At 40.5% G+C, this 7,935-nt stretch overlaps 1 pseudogene; it reads left to right on the forward strand.

The window, feature by feature from the left end:
* Positions 1-366: 366 nt before the first annotated feature.
* Positions 367-2,127, forward strand: LOC118268028 (uncharacterized; annotated as a pseudogene).
* Positions 2,128-7,935: the final 5,808 nt, after the last annotated feature.

Below are 7,935 nucleotides of genomic sequence, written 5' to 3' on the forward strand. Positions count from 1 at the left end.
AGAGCCAATTATCAAATTTTTCAAGGTCTTCATTGTCACGTTGGACACGTGCATCTCTGTAATCTTCATGCTGTTCTGAAGTATCCATAGTGATGTTACAGTATTCTGTAATCTGCTCGCAAACATCTTGTAAGCGTATCATTCCAAGAGTCCATGATGCCAACGTGCTCTCAGAAATACCACGCCCGTGTATTAATCCTCCAGATGATTTAAACATTCTCATGAGAGTGTGCTCAATAGTTTGGTCAGACATTATCCCGCTCCAAAATTTCTAAATACTAGTTAATAAACAATAACAATAAAAAAAAGTAAAAAAATTAGTAATTAGCATTGACGAACCCGGTTAACTTCGGAGCGCTGCAACTGAGTTTCTAACGAATGAAATTGAAAACTAATGAAAACTATCGGATGATTATGGATTGACTAGATAGATTAAGGATTATTGAAATAAAAGGACGGAGCGTAGTTTGAACGGGGAACGGTTTAATCAAGAGAGACAGAGGTGACATTGACTGTCATAAATTGTAAAATAAGATGCGTTCACTAAAACATATATTTAATCAATAGGGACTGCGTTCATATTTCAACATCCTCTCTTGAACGTAGACCCATGCCAATCAGGAGCTGGTGATGCTTAGGCTTCGCCAGGGCTTTGGTCAGGCAGTCAGCAAGCATCGAAGTTGTGGGAATGTACTCGATGCGGATGTCACCACATTTGACCTTGTCACGAATGTAGTGGTGCCTCACATCAATATCATCACAGTGCAGTGCGATGCGCGCTCGAGTACGGACGTGTTGCAGTTGTACGCAAAGGTCGCGGCGTAAGTCGCTGCCCGATATTTCGCAATGAGTTCACAACAACTTATCGCAAACGAGCTGTTGGCATTCATACAACATGCCATCGACACCATGGACGAGATCAGCATCATGCAGATTTGCAAGTCGAACTTCAAGGAAGACGAGATCAGCAAAGGCAAGATGCTACTCTTCCAAACGACTGGGAAGCTGGACCAAATGCCATCGAGGAGGAGAGATGGTACGGATAAAAGCGTCCAAGACATCATCACCTTTATGAAGGCGACCGACCCTGACGACGTTCCAACATTTGTAGCGAAGGAGCTACATAAGTTGCCGCCCGTCACTTTCGACCACGTAGATGTCACCAGGCTGCTGAAAGATATTACATCGTTGAAGTCAAGCCTGGCCCAGATGCAGTGCAAGTTGGAGACGTCTGATACTACCATCCAGGAACTGCGTGCCGAGATAGTGTTGTTACGCAATGCTGTTTCGGAAAGTAGGTCTCAAGACGAAGCCAACGTGAACACACGTCGCGGGGCGCAAAACGTTTCAGTCAGCAGTTTTGCATCGGCGAAACTGAACTCATCGCCTAGTGCAAATAATGAGGTCGATGCACCGTGCCCCGCCGCTCCTCGTGTCTCTCCACGTGCAGAGAACACGTCACGCGAAGCTACGTCGGCCCCCAAAGTAGCTTACGCCGCAATTGCTGCCGCAAACACGACAGCTGCTACGCTACCTAAGCAGCCAAAAAGGGGTAAGCAGAACCGGCGCTGTGAATCCGTATCAAGGATTCCGGTACAGCGCTGTCCAGGAAAGCCTGAGTGTGATGAGGATGGCTTCATCAAAGTTCAAAAGAAGAAGAAGAAGCCTACTTCTCGCAATCAGTGCGGTACTGGACTGACCGGACCAAACATGCTGCTGCGTCCAGCTGTGCCTACGACGCTGCTGTATGTGTCCCGACTACACCACACCACGAAGGTTGAGGACATCGTGGAGTATGTGAAGGTGAAGACCAACTGGACCTTGAGGGTCGTAAGGTTGGAACCGCGTCAAAATACCAACTTCAAGTCGTTTGTGGTGCGAGACTCAACATCTCGACAAGTTCCTCAAGGCAGAATTTTGGCCGAAGGGTGTCATATACCGACGTTTTCGAGGCAGGCTACGTGACACCGAGCAGCGTAATACGACGCCACGCATCGTCACATCGTGTGACCTTAATAACTAATATAAGAATTATGTATTTATAGTATTTTATGTTTTAGTATAGTATTATTGTATTGATATGGGCCTTCGTTGCCTGATATAAATTAATAAATAAAAAAAAAAATATGCTTGCTTCTAGCATGATAAACAGAATTACCTGTAAGTTTAATGGCACTTTGATTATCACAGAACAAAGTAATAGTAGGGACCTTGGTTGCAGGCCACAACTCAATATGTAACTGTCTCAGCCATATAGCTTCTTGAGTAGCTGCTGAGATCCCCATATATTCAGCTTCAGTTGTCGACAACGCAATAGTTTGTTGCCTTTTAGAATTCCAAGATATGGCACCATCTTGAAACATGAATACATATCCCGTGCAAGACCTTCTTTCTTCAGTACATGATGCCCAGTCAGAATCACAATAACCTGTAATTTCCTGGTTCACATTACTTTTATATAATATTTGAAGATTTTTAGTTCCTTGTAGATACCGTAAAATCCTCTTTACAGCTATCCAGTGTTCTGATGTTAGAGTTTTATTGTACCTGCTGAGTGTGTTTACTGCATAGCAGATATCTGGACGTGTACCCTGTGAGATATATAATAAACAACCAATTGCTTCTTGGTAGGGTATTCCATCACATATATTATTATCTGAGGGTACAGAAAACTTAATATCTGCCTCCATTGGAGTTCCCACGGCTTTGCAGTCCTCCATGTTAAATCTTTTCAATGTACTCTCTATGTATTTTGTTTGATCTATATATATTCCTTTTTCATCATATTTAATCCGTAGACCAATGTAATAGTTAGCTTTCCCTAATTCCTTCATTTTGAATTTTTGTGCTATTTTCCTTTTAATACCCATAGCATGTTCCACATTATCGTAAAACAACAACAAATCATCAACATAGTGCCTGTCCACATTTCCTCGGGAGTCTTATAATTAATAGATTTGGTTGGCGAATGATTAATTACATAGGCAGCAGTAGAAACTGCCTCTGCCCAAAATTTTTTCGGCAAACAGGCATCAATTAGCATACATTTGGCACGCTCCACCAGAGTTCTATTCATCCTCTCGCTCATTCCATTTTGCTCTGGAGAGTAAGGTACAGTAAATTGCCGTTTGATACCAGATTGCTTACAGAATTTATCAAATGCTTCATTTACATACTCTTTGCCATTGTCACTTCTTAGTATCTTAATTTTTGTCTGTAGCTGAGTTTCAACAAGTTTCTTAAATTCTTTAAAGCAGTCAAGAACTTGAGACTTAGAATGGATATGATATACAAATACCTTTCTTGAATAATCATCAATGAATGTGACATAATATCTGGCACCACCGAGAGACTTTTCTTCCATAGGACCGCATACATATGAATGTATTACCTCTAGTAGACTGGAAGCCCTTGTACCAATATGTTTGAACGGCTGTCTAGTTTGCTTCCCCTGTAGACAAGTACTGCATGTCACATTCCTCTCTTGATCAATTTTCACATCTATTCCTTCTGTAGCCTCATTTAGCTTCTGTAGATTCTGGTAATTTAGATGCCCCATTCTTTGATGCCACAGGTGAGCTGAGGATAGCAGTGCAAAAATCTCATTATTTATCACATATAAGCCATTTTGTAAATGTCCTGTCATAACTAATTTAGAATTCTGATAAATTCTGCAATAATTCTCATCAAATTGAACATTACACTTATTTTTGGTCATTTGATGTATTGATAGCAAATTCACAGCTAATTCCGGGACAAACAGAACATTTCTCACCTGTACAGTGCCAATCAACCTGTTGCTTTTACAATCATAGCTTTTTATATTTACCTTGCCACAACCCATTACAGGTAGCTGTTTGTTATTAGCTACAGTTATGTTATTTATAGAAGCAGGTTCAAAATCATAAAGCAAATTTTTATTATTAGTCATATGCATCGCGGCTCCTGAGTCAAGGTACCAACAACATGCATCCAGTGCAGGAGAAGCCGGAAAAGCAGCCACATAGCCAGAAGTCCCTTCACCCTTATCATCATGTTTGTTGTATTTAGTGTTTTGACTTGAGCCTTTATTTGAGCGACAAAATTTACCAATATGGCCATGCTTGTTACATTTATAACACCTGGGGCCTTTGCCTGAAGGTTTGTAAGCCTTTGCATTATTCTTGTGGAAATTAGAATAAAAAGCCGCTGAGTCATTTACATTCTTGACATCTTGTAGAATCTTAGTTTTAACTAAATCTGTACTTATGGTCACACCTGAGCTTTCCATCGCCATTATCATAGGTTTGTATGATTCTGGTAGCCCTGCGAGGAGAAGCGTACCCAGCCACTCATCGTCTACCTGAAATCCGATGTTCCGGAGCTTGTGTGCACAAGTAATAACCTTATTTATATAATTTTCTACACTTCCACAGCTCTCTAAATCTGTAGTTATTAATTCCCGCAGTAAACCAACCTTCCTGGTCAAGCCGGAGTCATCAAAAGCTTTGCGCAAATTATTCCATACCTGTTCAGAAGTTCTTGCTTCCTGTATGTGAATATAATTGATAGGATCTACCAATAATATAATTTTCGTCCTAGCTTTTGTGTCGTCGCTTTTGCTGAAGGCGGTTTCGTCATCCTGTTCCACGCATTTCCAAAGGTCTTCGTGTTCCAAGTATGTCTTTACAGCAAAACTCCAAGTAGCATAATTTTCTCGGCCTTTAAGTTTTTCAATGTTGATCATATTGCCATTTGACGTCATGATTACTTATCAACAATATGTATTTTGCTGAAAGAAAGAATCCTGAAAAACGCGACCACGTAATTTGACGTAAGAAAAAAAATTTTGTTTTTTCAATGCCAACAAAATTTTTGAAAATATCAATAAAACTGTCCCTAATCTAATCTAATCGGGCGTCTGGGCCCATAACCTAATGAAAACTATCGGATGATTATGGATTGACTAGATAGATTAAGGATTATTGAAATAAAAGGACGGAGCGTAGTTTGAACGGGGAACGGTTTAATCAAGAGAGACAGAGGTGACATTGACTGTCATAAATTGTAAAATAAGATGCGTTCACTAAAACATATATTTAATCAATAGGGACTGCGTTCATATTTCAACAAAAACAGTTGTCTTCTCATTCGTATCACTCTTGACAGAGTGGTTGTGGTCAACATGTAGTGTCTGTGGGTTGTGTGGCAGATGTTGCTTGCCTCACGATGTCCCGCCATCGCTCCCTGTTGGTGGTCAATCTGGTGCACTCGTGCACGGGGTTACCAACCATTGCCTTGACTTGATCGGTCCATCGCATTGGAGATCGTCCACGCGGTCTAGAGCCCTCCACTTTGCCTTGGACAACAAGGCGATCCAAGGAGTCGTTGTCTCGCCTTGAAATGTGCCCAAACAGTTTGAGAATGCGACTTTGCACTAAAGTTGATAGACGCTGTTTTATGCCAAGTTCTTGCAGTATGGAGGCATTAGTCCGGAATTCTGTCCATGACACTCGGAGCATTCTTCTCCAACACCACATCTCTAGGGCGTCTATCTTCTTTCTCTCAGTCTCTCTCAGTGTCCACGTCTCAGCGGCGTATAAGAAAATAGGGAAAATGAGGGTTCGTACTAGCCGGGTTTTTGTTGCTTTGGTGATGTTTTTGTTCCTCCAGATTTTTCTCATCTTATCCATTGCAGTTCTTATAAAAGTTGTAGGGAAACATTTTTCTCGAAAAATATTCTACAAGATTGGTCTGAAGTCATTTATTTATAAAATGTAAAAAAAAGTTATAGAGCGAAAAAGAAAATGTTTATAAAAATATTTTCACTTTTTTACTTATAACTTCTGTAATTGTGTAACATTAACATTTCAATTGACTATATATAAATTGATGAAAGTTGATACGGGCAAAAACTATTCAATAGAGTTCTTTCTCTATCTGAGCCATTTTCTGTTGTATATTTTTTAATGTTTTTGAAGCAGTGTTGGGGTTGGAGAGTACTGGTATTTTGTGAGGAGATAATATTAAAACATTTGTGAAAATAGTTTACGCTGACAATCTTTATTATATTAATTGACATATAATATAAGAACATAGACAAAGAACAAAAAGTTTTTAATGTAAGGTTTTAGTCGTTAACACTCTTCCCCCCTGGGGTGTGAGGGAAGACGCGCCAGGCGCAGGGCTGAGCGTCGGCGCAGCGTGCCGCGCGAGGTCCGTACGTCGACAACTCGTACTCGGCCGTCGGTGCCAGGGTACACGGCTTCTATTATACCACGCGGCCAGTGGTTTCGTTCTGAAGCGGGATCGATCACCAGGACCACATCTCCTATCTTAAGTTGGTCTTCGTCTCTGGTGGACCTCATAGTGCGTGGCAATAACGTCGGCATAACTTCTTTTAACCACCTCGCCCAAAACATATCGGCGAGTCGTTGAGCGACACGCCACTGCTTGCGGGAACATAAGTCCGCGTTCTCTGTTGCTCTAGTGGGAAGGTTGGATGAAGATCCCAACAAAAAATGAAATGGAGTCAGAGCCACATCGTCAGTAGAGCTGACAGAAACATGCGTCAGCGGGCGAGAATTTACTATTGCTTCGACTTCGCAAAGCAACGTCATAAGTGTCTCGTCACGTGGTGCCCTTTCCTTAAGAATGACCTTCATAGCTGACTTGACACTTCGAATCAGCCTTTCCCAAGCACCACCCATATGTGGGCTCAAAGGTGGATTAAAGTGCCACCTTACTCTGCTGTTGGCGGCTTCGTTTTGTAATTTCTGAAGTTCAACATGAGCTCCACGTAGGTTGGTTCTTCAACAAACCACTCCAAGCGTCGTAATAATATATAATGAAATGTCTTGCATATACAGGACAAAAGGGAAATAGGACGCAACCCTGATGCACTATTAGGGTTGCGACCAGGTTTCGGGATAGGTATGATACCAATATCAAACCACTGTGAAGGAACAAAACTATTAAGTAAAATTAAATTAAATAACTTAAGTAATACCTGTTTACCTGTATCTGGTAAATGTTTAATCATCGAATATGAGATATCATCACATCCAGGAGATGTATCCTTATTTTTAATACATTTATTTAGCTCCTGGATAGAGATTTCACATTCTATGTATTATGAAATTACTTTGATGTAGTGAGGGAGGTGGTGGGAATACATAATCTGGTGTAAGAGAGTTAAGTAAATTAGAGGCACCAGTAATGTCTACGAATTGTCTAGGCGAGCGATAAACTTTGATCCAATTTAATTGACGCCACATTTCGCTAGCAGAAATATTGCAAAATTCTTGCCAATGTGATCTTTTAACTATTCTTATAAGTCTTTGAGCGACTTTTAAGAATATCAGGGTTCTGTGCAGTAGGATTACGCCTGAGCTTAGACAATGCCAGCCTACGTTGTACTACAGCATGAGAAATTTCTGATGTACAGTACGCTTTGGAGATAAATTTAGAAGTAGGATTTATGTTGAATTTAAAATAAGGGATGATTAATTATTAATTGAGTCCGCGGCGTCATTGATGATCCTAACAAATATATCGTAACCTTTTTGTGGATCACTTGGAAGAATAAAATTATCAAATTCTATTTCGAAATATTTTTTATAAGCTAACCAATCAGCTTTACGATTTTTTTTATTTTTTTAGATTTTGGAGGAATGTGAAATGACAGCTGGGATGATATTTTAATTATTAAATCGTCACTACCCAAAAAATGCGGTGTCGGTGGCCACTGTCACTGGCCAATGAACATTATAATCATTTTTTAACCAACTCCAACATGTGAATATGATAAAAGTTTCTTACTTAATAACGTCACGCCTTTAATTTAAAATTCACGCCGAAGGGGTAGGCACTGAGAAATTATCGAAAAACCGAAAAAAGTCCAGCAATACTTCGCCCGACCCGGGAATCGAACCCAAGACCCCTTGCAGTCGCACT

Source organism: Spodoptera frugiperda, chromosome 25 (genome assembly GCF_023101765.2).
Source record: "Spodoptera frugiperda isolate SF20-4 chromosome 25, AGI-APGP_CSIRO_Sfru_2.0, whole genome shotgun sequence".
NCBI lineage: Eukaryota > Metazoa > Arthropoda > Insecta > Lepidoptera > Noctuidae > Spodoptera > Spodoptera frugiperda.